This window comes from Diorhabda carinulata, chromosome 9 (assembly GCF_026250575.1).
Source record: "Diorhabda carinulata isolate Delta chromosome 9, icDioCari1.1, whole genome shotgun sequence".
Taxonomy (NCBI): domain Eukaryota; kingdom Metazoa; phylum Arthropoda; class Insecta; order Coleoptera; family Chrysomelidae; genus Diorhabda; species Diorhabda carinulata.
The window spans coordinates 7418968-7446253 of NC_079468.1; the positions used below are offsets into that span (position 1 = coordinate 7418968).

Genomic DNA, 27286 nt, shown 5'->3' on the forward strand with positions numbered 1-27286 from the left:
AATGCTTAAATCATTCATGATGACATACGTAGTGTGGTCCATGAGCTCTTGGTTTCATATATTAAAGTGCGTCCGCAAAAATCTTTATGTAGGAGTTTAGTGACAAGTCTCAACAAATTTTCAACTTTCTGCTTCGATCTATTCTATTTTATTAGAGCTCCACCGACCACTCACTCAGGAAAAGTCAAGACAAGAAAAATGTCTCAAATTAAGTTTCGCGCTCAATAAAATTTTTGACTAAAGAAGAATAAACACAAACGCAAATTAAAAAACATAAGAGGCTGTTTACAGTGATTTGTGTCCATCATTTTCAATAATTGAAAATTGGTCTGAAATATTTTTCTGGGGACAAGAATTATTAGATGATTACCAACGCGCGGAAGGTCCTGTAACTACTTCAGAAAACATTAAATTAGTGGAAGAACTAATGATCTTAAAACAAAAAAAAATGCAGAAGAATTTGCATTTCCAAAACAAAGTTCCTACATGAGCATTTAAATATGGCAAGGTGATTGCCAGTGCAAAAGCAGCGTAGAGTAGAATGTTGTAAGCCATTTTTAGAGGTTTGCCGCGAGGACTAAGAAAGTGTAATCCGATCAATTGTATGGGTTGATGAAGTCAAGCTCTTTTACTATAATCTGACATCTAAAAGAGATTCCATGGCGTGGCATCAGAAAGGAAAGCCAGTGCCAAGAAAAGCAAAAGTCACGTGACGTGATGGCTGGGACTGTGAGGTTATTCTTTTGATTGAATTTAAGGAATCAAATACAACCGTGAACGCGGCATACTCGTATTACTCTGACTTACGAAACCAGTTGTAAAATATTATCGAAAAAAGGTGCGGCCAAATCAGACGAGGTATGCATTTGCTTCAAGAAAATACTCCATTCCACATTGCTTCGCTTGCCAAGACTACTATACACAAATGTGGCTTCATAGAGATTGAACCCACACCATATAGCGCTGATCTGGCCCTGTCCGATTATTTTATGCTCGCCAAGATATAGGCCGAGTTAAGATTGATCAGCGACGATGAAATTAAACAGACGCTGAATGAACATGAATCTAAAGGTGCAACATATTTTTAGTGGTGTGTGGAAATAAAGGAATTATATTTTGTAAAATAATCACAATTTTATTTAAGGCTTTATACTTTCTTTCTATGTTAGGCTAAGAACTCATAGACCGCAGTATTTACATATTTAAAGACTACATTCGATATACATATAGAAATTGTTCGGAGGAAGTAAATTAATATCAAATTAAACAATTAATGTAATTATGAACAATAGAGATCAAAGTATTCATATAGAAAATACTTTACTAGCTAGTCCAATCAAAATTGTCAAATATAATAGTACGATGGCGGTAGTTGCTTGAAAAATACTACTGTATTAAAAAGTGTGCAATACAGTATATGTTTCAAGTTTGAAGACGCCACGTTGTTTGGTATTTGTTTGAAAGTGAACGTTTTTAGTGAATTTGTAAACATAGAAAAAATTGTTTATCGTTATGTGAGACAATACTATTATTTGAAAGACTTTAGTCCAACCAATATAAAAGATTCTATTCTGGGTGAGACTGGTCCTTTGTTATCAACAGTAAAATATTTACATAATTTGAACGAGGCCGAAGCAGCATCGCAGTGGTCGACCAAATGAAGTGACGACTCCAGAAATGTTGAAGAAAATTCACAAAGCGGTACTGGATGATCGTCGACTGAAAGTACACGAGCTAAAATTATAATTTCCCATGAAAAAAAAAGCATTTTCTAAAGCACCACTTTCCACATTAGTAATGTAATATATGTACCAGTTTTTGGAACCTTTGTCTACATCATCCCGTAATTGAAATTATTAGATTTGAAAATCTTATCGAATTAACCAAGATTCAAGGGAACCGTGGAGCAGAGATATGTAAACAGCTCCTTGTTCTTCCGATGATGATAATCGTGTGTTAGACACATTGTTACTTCCGTTGAAAATGGATTTATCTAAACAGTCTGAACATGGAAAATCATTGCTTAGACATGATTATATACATATATTAAGTAAATCTTTAAAATTTGAGAAAAAATAATAGAAGCACAATATTTTATGTAAAACAAAACTTAGGAAATTAGAGAAGGGGTTGCATTTTAATATATTTACTTGTATTTCTACAAATGGGAACAATATAATATTAAACAATGTTTCTAACGTCTGATAAAAAACTAAAAAAAACAGAAGCGTCTGTTTGTACGAATCATTTTAATTATAACAAACGAAATCATGTCTGACAATGTTGATTCAACGTAAAGCGGTTATCATTGTCTTGAAAGGCGGGCTTTTCAAAATCCGCTGTAGTATTACGCGCGATTGATGAAGTAACTAAACAAAGAAGAACAAAATTTATAATGAGACTGAACATATCATGAATTTAATGTTGTTTTATTCGCATTGTCACGTTGGAAATATGGCTATAAAGGTGATCAATGTTAAAGTAAAAGCGAGTAGAAATCACTTGATTCCATAACAGACTTTGTGTTATCCGGAAAGAAAAACGGGGAGAGAATTGCATCCAAAAGTGGGTCGTAGTTTTGTGTATCAAAATGTTTGAGACTCTTTTTTCTCAATATTTACTCAACACCAAGATCTGTCAGATTTAAATAAAATTTTGACAGATAAAATGAGAAACTGACAATATAATCACAGTGGCACAAGTATTGAACTTTTAAAAAGTCATTTTTTCGTTAAACGGTTCTTGTATTGTGAATGTGAAGGTAGAATTTCAAAATATTCGAAATTATTTCAATGTAATTGTAGAAATACTAGGTCAGATACACCTTTTTTTCTAATTAAGTTGTGTAATGATTTAGGTAATCAAATCTATGATGTGAGTAACTAAATGTTGACGAATTATTTTCTCTAAAAATTTCAATGATCTCTAAATTGAATATTTGTGAGGTTTACTACCTTTTACGAATCCTAACTCTGTTTGCTTATCTAAAACTATATCTAAATTCTTCTTAGTATTTTTTTCTCCCAGATTTCCAATTTTTGTTTAGTTTTATTCGTCATTATCCAGGTTTCACATGCATAAGTCAGGTTGGGTCTCAAAATTGTCTTATAAATTCGTAGATCTGGATATCTTTCGATGTTAATATTCTTCTAAGGTTGCCTGCACAGCTGTTACTTAATTCGATTTCCTTTTATTTTTGGCATTTATTATCTAGTAGTACACCCAAATACATGGAATTTTCTACTTCCTCGAACTCTATTCATGTCCCATCATATGTGCCTCAATTTTTTGTGCTTTGTCCATAATTTTTCAATATCCAAAAATAAATATGAGGTTTTTCCGTTGAGGAGGTATTTAATTGTATGTATTTTTCATATAATTATGGGACACTATCGAATAAAGTTCAAAGACATTGCCCAATTATATTCGGTTATCGTAGCCATTTATTTATAAATTCTTGAGTATCATTCAATAAAATTAATGAATTGAAAGAGTACATATTCAAATCAATGTAATTACAGCTGTCACAAGATTAATTTTTTTCGATAAGTCAAAATTATGATCAACATGAAAATTGTACAGTTTGAATAACACGAGGAGCTAGCTTATGTGAAGTGTTTTGGTATTATTATACACCATCAATTATATCAATATTTGAGAAACTGGAAGAATGAAACATACTATAAAATTCTTTATATAGTCAATTCAGCAGTTCTATGAACTAATTTGCTAATTTGAAGGCGAACGATTCCATTCATTGATGGATTCTCCTCAATTTCCACTTGTTTCGAGTTTGTATTTTCGATTATATCCCTTTCCATTAAGTCTGTAGGTTAATGGTAGTTTTCCAGTGTGGTAGGGTTCAAGTAGTGGTAGGTCATTTGGATGATTCTTTATTTTGTCATTGTGTTCGGATTTTCATGACATATTTCTCAAATGATATCCCAGTGGCTTTTCCAATTCAACGTTTATCGTTGCAGTTTAATAGAATCTTCAAGCAAACAAGAATTTAGTTTTTGAATTATGCCAATCAGCGGAAAACATTTCTAATAACGGTTTTTTCTTATAAATCTAAATATGTGCTATTAAGAGGAACATACTCTATTTATAACACTTTTAACATAAAAATAGAAAGCTATAAAAGACACTATATGATCTCCTAGGCGAGAAAAATTCAAAAACTAATGAATTTCTACATCAATTTCGATTCTCCCTGTATTCGTAAAGTAGCGAATATATTAAAATAACACAGTAGACTAATAAATTTTTGTTTAGTAGCCAATCGAACTTATCCTGCGAGCAGAAAATCGTGCCAATCCAAGTCTTGTTTCTCTCGAAGTAAAACTGTTTGTGTGGATGGAAACTATTCAGATTCATTTAAATGCACTACAACTTTATGTAGGAGTTGGGCAAAATCTAACTGATCTCTCTCTGATTAAATAGATCGACTCTGTTGTCAAATCCCAAAGGAAACTTCCTACGAGTATTACCACCAGGACCTTTTTTAAACTTTTAATGTTTCAAACCTATTCAGATTTTATCAACTACAGTGAAGATCTGCCAGGGTTTTAGGTTTTCTGTGTTTATCTTACAGCTTGGGAATATCGTTCTACAACCATTTAGCCCACTGTAGGGAATAATATAGGCTATATTCAATTGAACATATGTATATTGTTTAGTTCAGGATTAAATATATAATTAAACCCAAGGGATCTGTTGTGTTTCCCTTTCTTGCTATGTCACTTGGGATGCTAAGATTTGTAGTTGATTTATTTTTCTCATTCTATTCAGAAAATTCAGTATGTGGTGCCAAAGATCTTCGTAGCGTACTCAGGTGTCCATTTGAAAGGAATGCTCCTAATAGACTCCTGTTAATGTTCGCAGATTCGTCAACTTGGATTGATACAGTCAATCAGATGCTAAGATTTGCAGTTGATCTATTTTTCTCATTCTATTCAGAAAATTCAGTATGTGGTGCCAAAGATCTTCGTAGCGTATTCAGGTGTCCATTTGAAAGGAATGCCCTTAATAGACTCCTGTTAATATTCGCAGATTCGTCAACTTGGATTGATACAATCAATACATATTCTCAGGAGTATGTTTGACTGTCTCAACGCCTGAAGATTATTCCATTAACTAATTTTTTCTACCACCTTTTCTAGTGTTTTTTCTATAATTCTGTAGCCAATTCCACAGGGCTTCTCCACCCCTACCTAGCAAATTCGACTGCTATTTTATTTCCTCCAACCTATTAAAGGGACATTTATCCGTTTCGCTTTGTTCAAACATTTCCAAACTAACTTTGACCTTATGGAGCTCAAAGCTCAAATAGCTGCATGCCTTTCAAACAAGATGATAATCTCCCATTTTTTTAGCAATTTCCAACCAATTTTTGGTTGAAAAATATATTGCTCAAGCTTCCAATTTATATATATTAACTAATTACATAAGTGAAAGGTATCATTTTTTCTAATGATAAAGTGAATTTTCTGAGTTGATTTATGCCAGTACCCACAGCGAAGCCTGCTCCTGATATAAATTCATATACTATGATCATTAACTAGGATTTGACATATGTACTATGGTACTTAAATATTAATAGTAATGCTTCTAGCGCGTGCAACACTATACGACCGTTAACCGTACGTGAAACGATTCATCGATAAATAAGATTTTTATATTATGTTTGTTATTGGGTAATCGGCAGACGAGTAAATAGAATTTAATGGTATTTACGATATTAATCATTGTTACGTTTCATTTTATATATTGGTGAAGACCATTATTTAAGTTACAACCAAAATTTCATATAAAAAAAAACAAATTTATTGGATATTATAAGAACGAGAATGATTTTCAACCAATTGATATTGTACATAAAAAACCTAAGCTGAACTAATCAAAATCGATTTTGCTTTTGATTCAAAACAAACAATACCATTCTGACATTATTTTGTAATTATTACAGCCTTATAACAGTCAGAAAATATCTCGTAGAAATGGTAATAACGAGCTAAAAAAGTAATATCGCAACTTATCACGTGTCTATCAAAGAATCCTGTTGATGTATGAGAGCCCAAAATTTTCACTCACTTAAATTTCATCCATTTTTGAACGATTATTATTTGTTTGAATTTGGAAAATTATATAAATGAAAGATTAGATGTTTGTTTTTGAAAGGCAATGCGCCTACACATAGACACTGTATACAGAGTGTTTACCCCATGCAACCAGAAACTATTGGGCACCTGAATTTAAACGTAGCTTGACTGACAACGAACGTTCGTTCAAAAGAACGCATTTCCCGTGTACTGGCTTAAGAATTATGCTTGCGTAAACTATCCGCGCATTTGGTCACTTCGGACCAACAGCGCATTGGAATGACTATTTCCCAAGCGAAAGAGTCAAACACGGTTTTCCTCTCGGGAAAGTCATGACGACTGTTTCTTGGGATAGTCATGGGATTGTGTTCATTGACTATCCTCAAAAGGGTAAAATTATTTTAGTACGGAAACCGATAAAATCAATATGAATTGGACAACGAAATACAGACCTCAAATTTTTTATCACGAATCGCAAATGTTACCTATCCTTTAAAATTAGAATACATATAAACCCAGTAATAATGGAAAATTTCTACTAAAGTTTATGTCATTAAAAAAGTATTTAACAAAATTACGTTGTCTAGAGTCTCATTAAAATAAATAACCTATTAACTGATAGAATGCACACCACATTTTCGCTTTGCTTTGTGTATGCGCGCGCGTCGCATACTGTATTGTTAATACAAAGTACTTATTTTTTTTGGCAATGTTTACAAGGTCAACACTAGTTTTAGTAGCTTAGGTAAGTAACAAACATTATACTGAGGCATGACGTCACGTTCTTGTCTGCGACTGGAACAAAAACGTTTCAGGGTCACCGTCAACTATTGTTAATTTTTTATGAAATTTGCAACTCAAAACGATTGTTAACTTTTTATTTTAAAATGCATGGTGTAGATACTTAGGTGGTAATTGTCTATTTACATTTGAGAACGTAATGGAAATAATTTGTAGAACGTAGTTATCGGGTATTTTAATTATTTATTTTTAGACATATTGACGTAAGCAAATCGATTTAAAGATTATACGTGGTGTAACAAAATTCTCGAATTATCATTGAATAAAGAACCCTTTGGGGGAGGCGCAATTGAGTGAATTCGGACTACCATCTTTTAGGTCCATCCCCGGATTTAAAATGAGCCTTCTTTGCATTTAAGAAGTTCATGCTTGTCAATATAATAATATAATTATGGTCATTGTTCTTTCAATATTCAAAGAAAGCAGTAGCTACGAGGATGGTCATAGAAGTACGTAATATGTGACCATCGAGTATTTGGCAATGTTTCTCAGAAAGCCGAATTTTTGCCCTGTTTCATAACCATCAATGAATCGTGCGTCCATCACTCCACAACCGAAACGAAGAACAATTAAAACAATAGACTGAAAAGGGAGAACCGGCTCCAAAGAAGGCAAAGACCGTTCTATTAGTAGGCGAGGTCATAGCGTGAAAAAGGGAAAACTATCAACGGCGAGTATTTTACGACTTTATTGCAACTTTTGGGCAACAAGCAAAATCGGCTACATTTGGCTAAAAAGAAAGTGTTGTTTTCTTCAAGACAATATATAAACTCACAAATCCGTTATTGCAATATCCAAAATTAATGAATTAAAGTTTGAATTGCTGCCTCAGGCACCATAGTAGCCAGATGTTTCCCCTCGGATTATTTTCTGCTCCTCTAGATTTTCTTGAAGAGGTGATGTCGGCAGTTAATGACTATTTCGAGGAGCTTGATCATTCTTATTCTAAAAAGGGTATCGAACTCATTGAACATAGCTCGGAAAATCAATTAATTCGAAGTGCAATTCGTGAATTTTTACAATGGCGATCTTAGAAGTGTGATAAGGTGCATTGTTCTGATGGAAAAGCACTTTGTTTTTTTTTCATATATTGTCGTTTTTCCAATGTTCACCATTACCAAATCCAGCGATGATGCTTAATAGTCTCCTATTACTGTTTTACCTCTTTGAAGATAGTCGGTGAGCACAATCAAATGACTATCCCAAAACACTATCAAGCTTCCATCTACAATTACAAATCGATGAAAAAAACTAACACGTTTTACTTAAACTGTGTCAACGCGGTCTAGAAAATTCGATTTTTGTGTGCAAAGTGTAATGTAATGTAATGTAATGTAACAAAATCGGAATGAAAAGAACTTTTGCTTATTATTCATTCTATTTAAAATATATTTGAGTTTCTGAATTGGAAATAACAGTATATCCAAGTAACTATTGACCGGTTTTCATCCTTGATTCCATTCGCAAACACTAACTTGATTCATCTAAACATCATTTGCTTCCTCTTCATTTGCTTCCTCTTCATTTTTTTACTGTGTTTATCCCAAACTTTATATGTATATGTTTCACGTAACTTTTTATTTTTCTATTGAATTAGTCCCCTGCATAGATCTAGACCCTTGATTCACCAGCCTCTAGTTAGCTACTAAGGGTTCAAATTGGTAGTTTGGTGCTAGCGTGAAGATCATGTGACTGCTAGCAAAGGGTGCGCAAAAATAAAAGTTGAAGGTAATGCTGTAGAAATACTTTTAATTGGATGAGCGAGTGAAATACTATCACTCAACTCGGGGGGATAAACAAGTTGAAAGTTTGTTTGTCTGTCTGTGTGTAATTTCTTCCGATTTCAACGATAAAAATATAATGGTATTCCCTTAATCTTCGTCTTTCGTGTTTAATTCCATGTACACCAACTTTTTTCCTCAACATTCTCTATCAAAAATAATTTATCATCACTTGACGAAATCTTGTCAACTGCAGCCAAAGTTGTTCCCAGCTTTGTAAGTGAAATACAATTAGCTTTGCTTACAGTAAGCTGCAAGCCACTAGGCGCTTGTTGATAGCTCTGTGCGTAAATGTATCCTATCACACTAGACTGATTGCTGACAAAGTTACCTGCGGCTGGTAAGAAGCGACTGCTAAATAACCGATCTTTATACTATGTTTACTTAGGTATGGATATAGCATCGTTTCAATTGAAATATGTTTTGAATATATCTGGTATAGATTTGTTATATAATAAATCTCTGTATATGTCTTGAATTTCGTCTAAATTCAAGTCTGAGTAAATATAACGACGAGCCAATCAACAAACAATAAAAAATTTGGCAGTAATGACCTTGCAAAACTCAAATATTTGTGTTGGCTCAAGATATCTCGTTGAATTATTTTTAAAATTCTCCTTATAACCTTCATATCAAATTTGTTCGTTTAATTTTATCTATGTATACATTTTTTTATATCGCTACTTTTACATACTATTTCGATCTTGAAACTGAGTAGATAATTCTAATTTATTCATCAGTATTCAAGTACCCACTGCTAAAATACAGTGTGGTGGAATTAAACGCTATAATTTACCTTCAAATATTTTTCTTTGAGTTTGATGATAGTTCAATAGTAAAATTAGATACTTCTCGCACCTAAAAGATGCACAGTTCTTCAAATAGAAATTAATAGAAAGTATTTTTTCTAAAAAAATGTAGTTATCAAATTATTATAGTAAATATACAATTAGAATAAGTCATAAAGGTCAATACATCATCAAAATATAAATCAAATTTAAAACTTCAGAAAATATTATATATGATTGTGAAAAATGTCATTATATAGGACAGACATTTTATTAATCAGTAAATAGATTAGTAAGTGATCAGTACTATAAAAGAATAAAATTGCAAACAACATACCTCTCACTACAAATATTCAAAAATCTTTGTAACATTGTAATAGAATTCACACATAGGAATAACACTCATAGAAGGTTAGTACATAGGAGTATATCGATCTATTCCCGAGGAAAGAGAGACAACAAATCACTCTGTTAGATAGAGATGTTAACCTTTGAAACTACTGCGCATGTGTCGTTTACCTACGTGTAGTCTCCATGGAACTCCTTATGATATCTTAAAAGTTGACTGCTGAAAAATGAATCGAATTCAGATATAAATGTAAATGCTGGTATATTTCTTCCAATATCAATTTCAGAAAACAGTTAAGCGAGGAATAATCAATATTTCATAAATACCCTCGGTACTCATACCAAATTAAGAAATGAAAAATAATGTTTACTCCCCGTATAAAATTCGGTAAACATCTAACAAACCGTCAGTCCACGTGGACTCATCATCTCCACTGTTTACCGAGGAAAACATCGAAACGTGAACATAAATGCATTTCTATTAGCCGGATGCTCTTTAAAATTTGGCAACGGCGTTTTATATCGAAGTATATTATAAGGATGTAAATACGTGCTTGCGCAAGCTAAGTATCGTCTAAGCTAAACCCAAAGTCTTTTTCGTTTCTTCCTAGATGAACTTTTCACTCTACCAGCCTTCTAGGAGTATTATTTCTTTATCCTCTAGCTTAGTACTGGTCCAATTCGTTTTCTATGAGTAGGGTACTCAAAGAGCGAAGTGAGAATCCAATTAAACTAGATCTTATATTTAAAAATAAGTAAGTAAATTCGGCAAATAATTAATTGAAAACGAATTGTATACTACGAAAGTATAATTAATTCTATTTAAAATATAATCTACATTTTTAACGAATACTCTATTAGGATTTTAATGAAATTGTTTACGAATTGCGTAGCAAACATACGTTAAAAAAAATTGAATAAATAGCGTCCTCATAAGAATTTTAAATCTCTATCTGTATAGTTTTAGGTCCGGCTATCGGTCAATGCATAATTAAATATTGAAAAACACAAGCAATGGAAAAGTTTTATTGAGTCTTGTGTAGAATTTGAAATTTTCAACATCGAATTGCTATCTAGCTAATGGGGGATTATTTAATTAATGATTTTTTTTTTGTTTTAGGTGAGTAGAAGCCAACAATAGATGAAATTATTGAAAAGAAGAGATTTTGTGAGTAATTTTATATAGATTATAATTTAATGTTGGCATACCTATAAGTAGAATAACAATGTGAATGTTTTGTTATGAACGAGGTTTTTTTTTCAAACACTGTTTTCGGTCATTACACTGGAATTTTTTTTGTCCTGAACTTGAATAATCTTCACCGTTTAATCATCAACAATTATAAATAAAACCGACAAAAATTGCGCACAAATTTGCGATTGCCGTGACCTTGGTCTAATCCTCTAGACTTTGAATGTCACGCTTGAAATTGTGTTGGCGGTCCCTATCAACCGTACGATGAATATTCAGCAACCGGTTCGAGTGACTGTAAATCTCCCAAAATGATCAATCAATGTGGACCAGAATAACAATCGTATTAGTTTCAACATAATTCGTGAATGAGGAATTGCAAAGTCGACTATAATCGATCACGATTCGGATGAACGTACATCAAGCTATATCTAATCCGTTTATATCTCATTTGCCGAGTACGCGAATTTTGACCGACCATTACCATTTTGCTAATCGCGAAATTCGTTGTCGTAGGTCATGGGCGGACGCGACCGGCATGTTGTATGTGTTTGGTCTGGCTGCTACACTTCGTTTGTTTTGGCATATCAGTGGCGTACGATCTCAGTTAGACAAAAATATATGTAGAATTTTTTTATAATCTATTTTCTTGATAATAGATTTTTTGGCGTCGAATAGCTTTAACATTAATAACTTATAATATATATATATATATATATATATATATATATATATATATATATATATATATATATATAATAAAAAAACAAAAGCATACGAGATGTTAAGTGTAAGCAATAATATTGATTTCGTCAATATTCTTATGGAATCTAAGCTAAGTTGAAAAAGTTTCCAGCAGTATATGATAGATAATAGTTCAAAAAGTTTAAAAATGGAGCTGGTATAGACAAATGGTATGGTATGAATGTGTCAATTGTAGATGAAATATGCCGACTCTAAAATTTTATTACTTTGTTCATTATTAAAAATTTGAATATTTGAAACTTTCTTTTAAATATACAACGATGCTAATATGGGGCCACACTTATTTATTAACACATTTCGACAAACACTTTTTCAGAAACATAGATTTTTATCTACATGCTCCATAATTTCATCGTCTTGAATTTTAATCTCGACATAAATCCACATTACACAAATAATAGGATTAAGCCTTGATGCATATATATATATATATATATATATATATATATATATATATATATACATAATATACATAATATAAATACTTGTTTCTGGTATTCTTCATTCTGTGGCCCCACCAGCTCAGTTAACTCTTTTTTATAAATTCCAATACGAAATCTACTTTTAACTCAGCTCTTAATATCTGGTTTCTCAACGATCTTTCCTGGTTATCCCTTTCACTCGTCTTAGATATTTCATCTCCGTCATCTGTATCTTAGTCTTCTACCTGTCGTTTATGACCAATATCTCGCATCCGTGAGTATAGGTCTGTATAAGGAGTCATACACTTTCATTTTTGTTGTCCTAGATATTTCCTTTCTGTTCATAAATTTGTTATTCATTGCATAATAACATTTAATGGCTTTGTCAATTTCTGTATTATTTTTTAATTTCTGCCTGCCAGTATTTTCAATTAAACCCCTGAATATATAAAGATATAGGTACATAATTGCTAAAATAGCTCATCAAGCCGCTAAAAATAAATCACGTGTGGTTTGTCAGCCTTTAATATTTCGAAAACAAGCGAGTGCCGGAAATAAAGGAGAGCAGGCTCCATTAAGCATTTAAAAAATAATGTATTCTCAATTGAGAAGTACCTAGTTTAGAATACTTTTCCTCCTTAGTATTACTTTGCGATCCGAGGGTATAAAGCAAACGTTGAGAGAGGTTTTTATGTTGATAGGTCCGCAATGGTCAAAAGAACGCAATGTTGCTATTGTAGTTGTAGCCAAAATGTTGGTTCTAGAATTTAATTCAAAATTCACGTATAAAGATTTTTAGAATTTCATATTGAAAAAACTTAGCTTTCAAAGCAGGTGTCTTCTTTAAATTATTTGTTCTGTATAATTAAAAGAGAAGTACTGTTTTGTTTACATTGTTTTTATGTTTCGATTTGGTAAGTAATAACAGATAAATAAGACTAATTTGTACGATTACCTCTCATTAGAATCCAAGAAGAATTCGAAAATGTTGATAAAGATAAATGTATATCTAGATTATTATGATTGAAGACTAAAAATTTTCAATAATGTGGGATGTCCGGCTTTTTTAACTATCTGGCCGAACTGGTTGATTTGTCCGGTTCTTAGATTTGGCAACTTGGCAACTCTAATTGCAGTTTAACATCTTCTGTTGAATAAAAACGTTCCCTTTGAAATAATGATTTGAACTTTGAGGAGGACACAAAGTAGATCGGTGTTAGGAGGATTATCGGGGACTGTTCTTAATATTTATAAACCATTTGACTAGAAATCAACTTCTTATTTTGAGTTTGAGTCAATCCATCTTTTATACTTTATCAAATTCAATTAAAAACATTTGTAGCCACACCGAATGGAAAAGTCTTCATCTCAACTACTTCTGAATAATCTTTTCCTCATATTCGAATGTATTTTTGATTTACTGGAAGTTTGATGATATATTTTAAGCGCTAACATATACAAAACTGCATTTGTAGTTTAGTATAAAACAGACGACGCTGAGTCTCCGAGTGGGTTTACATATTAAAGCAATTTATGACGATCCTTTCAAATCAGCTCGACTGTTATTTGGAAAACGTTAAAATAATATTGATCCCGCGGTTAATTAATATTTGGTCTGACACTGATTAAAAGGGTAAAAATAAACCAAACATTAATGACCTTGAATGAAAGTGACCGACTAGCGAAGCAATACGTCGGGGGGCCCTGATTAGGAGACGCGATTGCATTTTTTAGGTGAATAACTGCCGATTACGTTTCGAACAGGCATGCTAATTGAATTGTTAGACGGATCGCTAAAATACAACGTATATGTTATTCCAAATTCATTAATATGCAGCAAAGAGGATTTTTTATGTTTTTCGGAAATTTATTTACTGTACGTATACATCTATAAAATAAAAATAGTAAATGCACACTTCAAAATATCGGATTGATTTGAATTTATGCACACTCATATAGGACCAATGATAATACAATAATTTCAAAAATTGTTGCAATTATCATTCTCAGTTTCAGTATACTTATACCAAAATCGATTTCTGGCCACTTGAAAACATCAAATCAATTAAAAATTATACACACCAGTCAAAAAAGCCAAGAACATGTGCAGCAATAATCTAAACAAAGGGAAAGTTATAATATGTGTTATCAATGTTGATTTTGTTAACACAATACCGATCATCGTTGGAGTTAAATAATTTTATGCTACAAAAACTGTGATAATTTTGAGGCCTAATGTATAAGAATAAAAAGCTGACAAGAAGATTTTGAGTCTTAAAAATTAATTTCTTACAAGTTTTTTGTACTTTTAGTAGTCTAATCAACAAGTAATTTTTGGGTAATAACATTTTCTCTTTCTTCTGAAAGTATGTTTAACAAAAAATTGCAGCTCCGTTTTCAAGGTTATAAACATTTAACTGAAAAAAAATTGAGTTTGGTTTTTTGCTTTTTTCTCAAAAACCATTTGCGATGTTTCAAATCTGAAAAAGATTTGAAAAAAACAGAAAATTTCCCTGAAAAGTTTTGCCTTTCGGAAGTGTAGGACCAATATTTATAATTTTCCCGGGGATTAAAAATATAATCAAAACGATCCAAATTTTTTAAGTAATGTTATGTTTTGTATTAATGGAAACATAAATCGGCAGATATTGCAGATACTGGTCATGTAACAATCCTCGTTGGATGCGTGAATCCCACACCCAATATCCCGAAAAACTGAATGTATAGGCTGGGATAATAGGCGACAAAATAATTGGTCCCTCTTTCATTGAGGGTAGCTTAAATGGTCCGGCGTATTCAGATTTATTGGAAAATATTATTATACCTAGGATATTTTAAGATTACTATTAAAAAAACATTATTAGAAATTTTCAGACAATGACAATATCTCAAACGACAATATTTGGCTACAACAAGATTGTGCCCCACCTCACTATGCGTGTGTGGTGAGACAATACCTAAATAATGTGTTTCGCAAAAGATGGATTGGAAGGCGTAGTTTTATCGAATGGCCCCCGCGATCACCCGACATGAATCCTTTATACCATAATACCGGCCGTATCACAAGATCTTTGCGCACAAAAATTTATAAAAATCGTACAAGCGGTTTCCGAGATTATTGAGGCGTTCCATACATAAAACTCACTTTATATGCTCAATATATAAGTATTGTATCACATTATCACATAACGATGACCCTTTTTTTCCATGTTTACAAATTCACTGAAAACGTTCACTAACATGCTGTTAGTTTAGTTTATTGGGAACGTGGCGATGAAACACCAAAGTAGGCTAACTTTAATATATTTTCCCAGCTTTCGAATACCTATGTATTCATCGTCTGGGACTGAAATTATGGTAAAATACAATTTAAGAAATATGTATAAATGTATAAAAATAAGAAAATTTTTACTTGTAATAATTAATTAAGATTTTCGAGGGTTTTGAATTGTATTAATTCTTGTAAAATTTAAATTCATAGGTTTCAAAATTCAAGATTCAAATTGACATTGATAGAACTATTGATTCTGGTTACTAGAGGAATTTTTATTAATTTTTAATTGGTTATATTATGAATGACGTTGAATTTTCATAGGTTAGATAAGTTGTAGTGAATGACGTTCAATATTGATAGGTTAATTTATGGATAACATTAAATTTTTATAGGCAAGGTCGTTATGAATATAGCTGAATATTTTTTGGTTAGAATATAAATCACAATAAATTGTATAAGTTATGTCGTTATAAATGAAATTTAAATTTTTAGGTTAGGTGACGTTAGTTGTTTGTTAATGGCGCTGAATTTTTATAGAAATTGTTTTTTCGAAATCTAAAAGATATGCATAAATTACACTAAGGTCATTTAAATCAGTTTTCTCATTAATGCATTGATCATTTTGGGCAATATATGTTGTTTCTAAGAATAGATGTTTTTTGTAGTTTTTTTCAGTTGTCAAAACTTTTCATAATTCATATTGTGTTCTTCTCTACAACTTATCCGTATCTAACCTATAAAAATTCCTATAGTAACCAAATCAATATTCAAATTAATCAATATTTCTATCAATGTCAATTTGAATATTGAATTTTGAAACCAGTAAATTTAAAATTTTTACTGTCGTCCTAAAAAAGATCTAAATAATTTAAGTAAAATTTATAGCTCTATTTTGTAAATTCTAATAAATTTAATATATTGGAGGTGTGAAAACCAAGCTGATTTTATCCTTATTTTGATTCATGATGAAGGTGATCTATAGATCAATATAAATAAGCAAATTGTCACTGTCAATATCATATTTTGATAAAGACTTGAAGAAAAGTCGTAACGTCAAAATTTATCTTTCTTTTAAAAACTATCAAAAAAAAAAAACTAATTTTAAAACAGAAGAGACCTAAAATCCAGAACATTGAAATGCATATCAAAAGGTCTAAGAAATAAGAAATATAAATCGGAGATTACAAACGAATGAACAGAATAATGGAGAAGAATATTGTTTCTAGTTGATTAGTAAAAAGTATGTGATGGATAAATAGGTTTGGACGAGATAAACATTTTGCAACTAATTACGTAGGTATCTTGAATTGAAGGAATAATTTGTAAGACACCTTTTTTCGAATGGTTATTAGAGAAAAAAAAAAGAATAGAAAATCCTTTAAATATAATAATATAGTCAATTAATGTAGATTTGGAATAAGAGGAGACACGGTACAGAATTAAAATAGAGAACCAGTCATGTGGCAAATCCCCTTCAACGGTGAATGAATCAAGGAAGAAAATGATAATGTATTTTCACATTTATTCAGTTTCATCTCTGAATAATTTCAAGATGATTGCAATTGGTTAATTAATGTTATTAAAAAACCAGTTTCGATCCTTCTGTATGAAACGAGCGTTTTATGCTAATGACAATATTTTAACGTCAAAATTCGAAGTAGTAGAAATACGTAGGTGTGAGACTAGTTACATTGATGCTAATGGTTTCAACAAATGCACAATTAATATGCATTATCAACAATTATCATTAGACAGCATGGAATATTTTCATTTTTGCTTCAATTTGAAAGAGAAAAATATAATATATTCCAATATTACAGACTACTGTATATATTAAAATATTCGAAAGTGATAGGTTAAACTTTCAGATCTACCGTTCCGGCAATGGCCATTTTAATTAACGCTTATTTAGAAATTTTGTTCAATCAATAGTGTGGGACACTTATGACACATTTATTTACTAAACACTACCGAACGAACGTTTTTACATAATTTCATTCAGTGATAATTACTATAATTATTGTAAAAAAATAGAAAAAAATGATAGCAAGTAAAATAATGTAAGAAATCTTTTTTATAAACGACATTAAGTAACAGGTCTTAGTATACCAAACCAAGGCTTTTAAATATTGCAATAAACCGTAATAGCAATGAAAGAATTTTGTAAATTAATGCAGGTTGATTCTCGTATACGTTTTCATGCCGATTAAGGCGATAAGCATATAGCTTAGTTTTCACACATAAGGTCTCCTGATTTTTTATTTACTCGTAGTTGTATCAATTGATATTCTTCCCAGTCTCTTTAATGTCCATCCCTTTCCTGCTTGCCCTAATTATTTCATCATTTCCGTTTCTATGTTTGTCACCTCCATACACTTTTCCTAATTTCGTTTCCCTATCGCTTCTTCCACTTCCTCTTCCGAGATTTCCTCTCTTGTACTTCTATAATTCCCCTTTATTCTCGAATTCTTAATTTATAGTTTCTGCCTCTGTGGCTGAATTAGTTTTTCCTTTCTTCCTTCCTATAATTTGTTTCCGTGTTTACTTTTATCTTTTCTTATTTACTTTCTTGTTATTCTTCCCATTACTCTGATTCGCTGACTCGCTTCATTCATTTCTTTCTTGACGAGTATCGTCTCTTTTAGTAGACAGTTAAAATATTTTTTCAAGCTCAACTTGAGTACTTTCTTATAATATTTGTATAAATATAAAGAATATATCGGGTATACAATTTATTTATACAATGATCGGCATAAGTTAAGGAACAAATTTGTATTGGGAAACAAAAACATCAAAATGAATTTATCAAAAGAAATTACAAAAAGGATTATAAAAAGGGTTACTGTAAGTGCTCAAATGCATATACGGCAAAGTTTTTTAACGAAGAGGCAGGTCCGACGAAGCATATCAAGCTGTTTGCGAAGAGTTTCAAATTCATTTTGCAAAAACGCGGTCTCTCAGAAGTCACCACATGAAGAAATCACAGGGTATCAGGTCATAAGTCCTTGTGGGCTACTCAACGAATCCTTGCTTGCATATCTATCCTCAAAAACGAACATTAAGATACTCCCGTACACATAACGAGTAGTGCGGTGAAGTTCCATCCTGCATGAATTGACGGATGTGTAGGTGTTGTATCGTTGACCTCTGTAACTTATAAACAGGTGAAATATTTAATTTTTCCACGAGGTCTGATTTGAACATGGTGTCATACTAGTTTTATAGGTAAGTATAGGGGTTCGAACTTTGATTTTTAAACTATGTTACGTCCAAAAATTATAATTTTAATATAAAAATATAATATAGATACCTAATATCTTTGATGTAAATGAAATGTAAATATTCTATGATTTGCAAGTATTATTCAACTTAAAGTACTAACATGGGTCAATTTAACTAGTAAACTAACTTCTTCGGAAAATAGAGATGAAAACCGGAGTAACCCTCTGGGACAGAAAACGCAGTTCCATCATTAGACAGGCTTCCTATCAAATAAAAGAAGTATTCAGATAGGACCGGTTAGAGTAATAAGCATTCAAGGAGAAACCAATCACCAGAATATCAGCAGGCAGACCTCTAAATAGATGAACCGAATCATTGAAATCGATATCCCAGACTGAGGAAATTCGAGAATACAGGGTAAGCCTTTAAATAAGTGGAAAGTAGAGAATTGTGTGAATTGTTATAATAAAGTTTAAAGTAAAATTAAATTTATATAGATTCATATAAAACTACAGTCATATATATCATTCTATATCGTACAGATATTTTTTGGAAAGGCCTATACTTCATATAAAAAAATGAGAATGAGAAAAGACTTGAAAAAAAAATGCATTGCTAGTTTATTTTAAATAATCAGCTTTTACTTTTTGGTGTGGTATCCGATTATAAAATTCATGCTTAACATCAAAGAAAATATTATTAGTTGTTTCAAACTTTTTGTAATTATAGAAAAGAGATCATTTTCGTTACGAACTCAAGAAATTATCTAGGGATGACATAAGGAAATTTTGGAAGCACTAATGAAATCTGTCAAATTGATCGACATCTACTTTAATCGAACAGGATATGTATTTTCCTAACTCAATAAGTCATATGTCTAAGAAACACACATTTTTTTGCCAAAAATCGATTTTATTCATCAATGTAATCTCCTTTAAGAGCAATACAATTAATCCAACGCTTCTCTAACTTCTCGATGCAGTGCTTGTTGAAGGATATGTCTTTTGCCTCAATATAGTTGCAGCAATTGCTTCTTCATTTAAGATAAATTTCTCACCGGCGAGCATTTTTTGAGATTAGCGAATAGCCAGTAGTCACTGGGGACCAGATCTGGACTGTACGGTGGATTAGGAAGCAATTGGAAGTGTAATTCGTTTAATTTAACCATCGTTGCCATCGAATTGTGAATCGGTCCATTGTCTTGGTGAAACAATAGTTTTTTCTTCGACATGTGAGGCCGTTTTTCCTTGATTAACTCCAATAACTCTATGTAGTATTCTTTATTGATTGTCTTTCCGATTTGGAAATAGTTAATGAAAAATATTCCATGCGCATTCCAAAATACTGAAGCTATAACCTTCCCAGCTGACTGTTGTACCTATAGATGTTTTGGACGTGGTTCACCGTGTGCAGTCCACTCAGATTAAGATCGTGTGGATTTCAGAGTTAAGTGAAGGATCCATGTTTCATCCATTGGACGAAAAAAATCTGAATCAACACGTGTAAATATGTTCTGAATCATCAATACGTTGTAGTTTTTGATCGATTGTGAGTAAACGCGGCACCCATTTAGAAAAAAGCTTTCTCATGGTCAATTGTTCATGCAGTAAACACACTGCCTTCTAATATCTTTACGGTCTCAAATATCTCACGAAATTTCAATTTACGATTAGATATACAAATTGGTGAACTTTTTGATGTTCTTTGGAGTAACCACCTCATTTGAACGACCAGAACGTTTACCATCATCGGTGTCTGTACGACCACGATAAATTCAGGTAACGAATAGTCCCGATAACACTTTTGAATCCATTTCTGAGCTTCTACAGTATTTTTTCCATCAAAAATTGACACTAAATTTTTATGAGTCCGTTGTTTTGAAAATAACAAAAGTAGGTTCACTTAAATCACTGTCAGTTTTTTCTGACTAATCTACATGTCATGAAATATTACAAATAGTTTTTCGAAAGTTGGTACTTTATAAATGTCATATGGAAAGACGATAGCAGCGCCATCTGTATGTCAGTCACTCGACTTATTGAGTGATATGGTACATTGGTTTGTAATGAACAACTTTTCTACTTCAACAGTAAATTTAGGTTAAAAATCCATTAGTGAAAAAATATGATTTTGTTGTTTAAAGTAACAATCGTTTTTATAAAATTCTCTTTCTCTATTCATTGACATGAAATATGGATATCACCAATTTTCTTGGACTAATATCGCCGCCGTATACAAGTGATATATTTCGCATTGTCATCAGGCAGCGATCGGAAGTAATGCATTCGCGTAAAGAGCGATTAAGCGACCAAAATGCTCAAAGTGGCGGCGACTATGTTAGGGGAATTAAAAAACGTTGCCAAGCTTTTTTTATTGAACTCCTATCGAATATTAATTCGAAAATAAACTTTTTTATTTCCGTCAAAATGACTTGTGTAGATATGAAAGTCGTTCAGAAAAGTTCATTGATCAAAGTACAACTCAATCAGTTCTTGTTGGGTTGAAATTTGAACATATTTTGTAGCATGATGAATACCCTATATCAATAGAAAGCCTCTGTTTTACTCTGTCAATCGATTGTACATATCAAAGCTCTATTATCTACCTACAGAAATAAAAGAAGACCCAGAAAAAGACACATATTGTCATTGTAGCTCAAAAACGATAGATGAAATCCTAGATGATACCTATATCCCACACTGAATGAATTAAAAATTTTCACACACTACTTCTTGATTTAATGCTTTTTCTGCTACATTTTTTCAATTGTCATTATCACAACATCGGATTTGCAAATAATCCTTTCATTGTACGTAGTCCCAAATGATCATTGTAAAGCTATTACTTCATATAAAGCACTTTATCCAAAAATGTGGACTTAAATTTATAAATAAATAAATGAGGGTTATTTTTTGATTGACAAAAACGGCCCAATTGAATGTGGTTGGCATCTATAAAAATGTAGTTGGATAAACTGTAAACACCAATACTCTAATAAAATGTACGTAATCTCATATATTTTAAGTTTAGCGGCAACATCGCTTGCTCTCAACCGGTTCACGGCAGGAACGGTGGCACTCTGGAAACAAGAGCAGAAACAGGAGGCACACTCTCGCTCAAAAGAAAAATGATCCATTAATCAGAAACTCAAAGTCTGAGCGGCGCCGGCCGAATAAGAGGCGCCTCTGGCGGCGACCTGGCAATAATACCACCCCCGTGGTTCATCTTCGAATACATAGGTGTGCACGATTTCGAATTCAGGTTAAGGACGTCTGCGGGTGGAAATTCCATTTTTTTTTTCGCGTATAGATATTCTACAGGAACCTTTTTTGTTATTTTAAAATTATGATGGTATGTAGCAGGATATGGATTGTTATTGAATATTTTCTTCGAATTAAGAATGCTTCATGAATACTGAATGGAAATCCTTTTAATTTTGATATAATCCTTCAAATTTTAATCTAACTTGTTGGTTCATAATGCAATACCTTTTTTCATTCTCATTCTGGTTGTATATTTTTGCCACACATAAATTGCCACATTAGTACCTCATAAATTCTTGCAACAAATTATGGAGAATTGCCGGTATAGCTAAAAAAATAGTTCTTTAAATGAACTACGGCAGAACTAAAATTATAACAAATAGAGTAGAAGATATCACTATCAGTATATATATATATATATATATATATATATATATATATATATATATATATATATATATCTTTAGCAAGGGCTTAAAGTGCAAAAAAAAACAACACCAAAATGTCATATTATGACGATCAAACATCAAACTCTAGAACATATCTTCAACACCTCAAAAAATAAGAGTATACAACTCCTAGTTCTCAACAATTTATCTCAAACATGGACACTTACAAAGCCAAACATGGACAAACTAACGAAAACCTAGAAATCAATGGAAAACCAATGCTATTTATAAAAGTAATAAGTAGAAAAATGAAGGAGGAGATGAGAAATAAAACAAAAGTGAAGATATTAGAAAAGAGGTAGCAAAACTGAAATAATTGTAAATTGGAAACCCTGGGAATAAGAAACAAGCAGTCGGCTCAAAGAAAAAATTGGATGAATATGAGACGAGAAACAGATTGGTGAAGATTGGGAGGTACAGAGATAGATAAGTAGATTTGTAAGTAAATGTAACATTTGTGCAATTTTGAATATTTCTTTTGACTGAAATATTTGTTTAGCAACATTGGGATTTATTGCTCTATTTATTTTTTATTGTCGACAATTTTCATCCTTAAGCGACATTGATAGAGTTCCAGCCACCGTGTTCCTTTAAATTTGTGATATTTCCACCATCAGCAAATTCAGCAAAGTCGCTGAACTTCGACGGAGACAATGACCTTTATAATTTGTTTTGGATTTTGTAGCTAGCTAGTTATCACGATTTCTATACTTTCGTTACTTGTTACCGATACCGGTCGACTAGAACGTGGCGCGTCGGTAACAGAGCCCGTTTTTGAGAATTTCTTGTACGTCTTCCACACTGTTGAAAGATTTGGTAGCGGTGAGTTCGGAAATTGTTGTTGAATGAAGATGAACATTCTTCGTTTTAATGTTTGTCGACAGCGCTGATAGACTTGAGCGTTGCCGGATTTATGCCGATTTTTCGAGAGCCGTGCATGACTTATATCTGTATGATATTCCACAATAATATTATAGCTTACTTCGAACACCGTCCACTATATTACTAATGTTAATTGTCCTCTAATTTTGTAACTGCAATCCTCTCAATAATTTCTATAACTTTGTAATTGCAAACAATATTCGTCCTCATTAGTTTTGTGTTTGCTTTCAAATAAAAAGGAATATTCATTGTTGGAAATTCGAGGGTGTGTGTATGGGGAGCAAGCTGCGTAAAGTGTAAGGATTATGGATCACAGAAAAAATCATCAATCACGACTGGCTGGTATGATCATCGATTAGGGTGTTCCAGACGGGGTTATTAATTATTTTCTTGCTATCAATGAAAGAAGAGAAGCCGTTCTTTCAATCCTCTTCCTCTCTTTATACATTCTTAGAGTAGGTGCAAATTGCAAGAAGCATTAATTTTATCTGAGCCGTTTTTTGTATACGTCAATCTGTCTTAGGGATTTTTCATGTCAGGAATTTTTATTAGGGCGTACTGTAGAATTTTTTTTTCAATTAAATTCGTCTATTAATTTATCTTACATTTGTTCAATTATGCGAAATTTTGGACGTAATATTAGTGCAAGAGATTTAATTTTTGAATAAGACGACGTTGTAAGGGAGATTGAGATGAGAAAAAAAAATGATAGATTTGACACCGAGGACCCATTAAAGAGGATATTAATGGAGAAATGTGAATACACTGATTAAAAAGTTTTCTATCTTTCGAAATCAAGAATTTACTTTAATCAAGTTCATCGAGATTTTCGAAATAATAAAGCAATTTTGATTACAATTTTTCCGCTTAACATTAAAAAAAAGTAATCTACGTAACAAGTCTGGAAAGTTCAGTTTTTCGGACGTGTAGACAGGATCCTGGATATTTGTCCGAAACAACAGTTTCCGGTCGTGTACATTATTTTTTCGGCAACCTTGTGGATTAAATATTAACATTATATAAATATCAGTAAATATACAGAAATAAGTGGAGCATATTTCCTAATATTTATTTATAGAACAAAATTCGAAACATTTCTTCTCATATTAATATTTAAATTTAAATTAGAACAATTGAGAATATTGATCGGTTTCAGATTATTCTAAACGTTTGGTATACTTGACTGCTTATTTTCAGAGCATGCAGGTGATGTATACGGACCATGTTAATCGTTTTAACAAGAAAAATTTGTATGGTCTTGGCAATTTTAATTTTGTTTGTATGTTTTCCGTAACTTGGTGCAAAAATATGAGTGAATAGATGACGTGAAAATAATGCTGTGACATAAAATAATTTCTTCGTTTCTCTCGTTTCTAAGTTATAGTCCTTTAAAGTTACGAAATCAGAACTTATATTAAGTATATTTTCTAAATTATACATTCGAACATTATGAATTTTTAATGGATGATTACGTATGTCCGTGTGGTGTGTTTGACGGAATAATTTATTCTACACTACTGTCTGAAGGCCAGGGGTGGCTCATGCCCAATGTTTAGCGATCCGTAAATTTTACAGAGACAAATCGATTTTTTAACAACTTATTAAATTACCTTTAGCATTAAGTAGTTTTTTTTTGTCAGGTTTCTATTTCTTTGCTTTATGTCTAACGTTCCTCCTTTTAAAACGTGGCTTTGTTTAATTAATTTTTCACTAAAATGGTATTTTCCTCCATCGACTAGATGCTCCAGTAGGTTTAACGATTTTTGATTTTTGTGCCAAATAAGCACCAAAATTACGTCGTCAGTAATAGTTTTGCATTTCTATAGATCTATTCATTTCGTGAATAAACTTTGAATACTTTCGTACCTTAAACTTGATTTTTTGGATAGTAATTTTGTTGTAGCAGCAGCTGCTGTATTAGTAATTTCGTCAGGCACAGGTTCAACTTCGCTTTCACTGCTGCTTTCTATTATTAATTACAATAATCGTAACTAAAACCTATTCAAACTCAATTATTAGATTCGGAAGAGTCCCAGAAAAATTATGAATAAGAAATGAAAATTGCATCTGTACAGGGAAAAAATTTCCGGAAATAATTATAACTTTTACTGTTGGGGTGTTTTCGAGGTCCCTGAAATACGTTTTCTTTGTGGGAGTGTGGCAAATTAAATACCAAAGTATATTTTGTTTAATATATATTCTTTCTGGGCTTTCGAATACTTATGTATCCATCATCAGGAAATTATTTAATCGAGAAATTAGCGAGTTGAATTTTTTCTCTTTTAACAGAAAATAACAAATTTTTAAATTGAAAAATTCCAATTATTTGCAACACTTTAAAATTCTCTACACCTTTGTTTTTATACTGATTGATTTGAATTCGAATATGTAGAAAGGGAAAGAGTCTAAGGAACATAGACATAAATAAATTTAGAATTTTACTCCATACTTGTTTATACGTTAGATTTATCTTTAAAATTTTAATGCTGTAAAATAGTAGTTGATAGAATGGTTTCATAAATCAAATATTATTATCAAACGGCAGTACCTATGATTCAATAAGACATTTAATATACAGTAGTTTAAGTAGAATACGTGACAATTCTAAAAACAAATATATCCAGAAAATAAGGTTATCAAAAGAGAATTCATAAACAATTGCTACTTAATAACCTGCAACATTACAGAGTCGTCCTTGTTGGGAATTTATTCATATTCAGATTAAATTAAATTATTATCACTTGTTTCCTTTGTCAATTAATATTAAAAGTAATTCCAATTATTCATATTTATTTATTATTGCTAATTAATAGAAAATATTTAAAATATTCTATATAATCGTATATTATTTCGACAAAAATTTTATTTAGAATCCTGTTTTTATAGTAATGAACAGCATAAATGGGCGGATTGTGCATAAGTGCTACAGAGCTCTAATGATATTTTTCTTTGTATGGATTCTTCTATGTATCATTCTACCACGATAAGAGAACGCCAATATTTGTGTCTTTTCAGAATGAGCAAATCAGCGCCGCTTTAGTCCATGTTCGGTATATTCTTCGGGATTTTCCAGTTTCAGGTAATTTGCAACAAGTTTCGAGATAATGCTGATGGTATGACATTCAAAATGTTGGGCATAACCCCTCCGATGTTGGTATGCAATCTTCTGCTGTTCATATTTTTGGGTCGTAGATTTGCATATTTATTGTAAAGTGTATAGGCATACATATGATTTTTTCCATCTCGCAAAAACACAACAATAACACGCTCGTTATCTTCTACATATCTAAACTCAAACGTATTAAATCATCTCTCATCATCCCTACGACATACACATACACAAACATCTTAAACACTAAAATCACTGTCGCCAGTAGATAATGTTCATCTCAATATAGAATATGTTGTTTGTAACTCATATAGTATAGAATAAACTACTATACAAGAAAATTTACTCGAGATATACTGTAGAATATTTGAAAATTTTTTCCACGAACTGTTATTGGCAGCATAGATGATAGTTATAAATCTATTTATGTATTCAAATATTTTTTGTTACTGAAAATATATGCCATTAGCGAGCAAGTATTTATTTATTAGTAGGCATTGAAATAATTGAACATCACTATGCGTAAATCGATCAAGCCCAATTTATTTAGAACGAATTGGGTTCAGAATAGCCACTGTCTCCATTTTTCTCATTATACACTTGATACAAGTGAATATTAAATAAGAAAAAGAGTTTATCTACCTATGAAAGCGTTATGCTCAAACAGGATACTTAATATCTCTAAGCAGGTATAAGTTTAATCTGCATAATCTGTTAATTTTTGCTTTGTTTTTATAAATTATTATTCGTTACAATCATTTGTTAAGATTTTCAAGTATAATTTTATTTTCGTATGGTGGGGAATAAGTCCATATTTACTAACAAAACTCTACATATAATAGAACTACAGAAGCTACAGAACACACTCACAAAATAGAGAGATTATTCA

The 27286-nt window shown here is 31.7% G+C and overlaps 1 protein-coding gene across 3 annotated transcripts in view; it reads left to right on the forward strand.

Moving 5' to 3' along the window:
* The window catches only part of LOC130898170 (forkhead box protein O-like), a 399489-nt gene that overhangs the window by 218177 nt on the left and 154026 nt on the right, over positions 1–27286 (forward strand). The window lies entirely within an intron of this gene.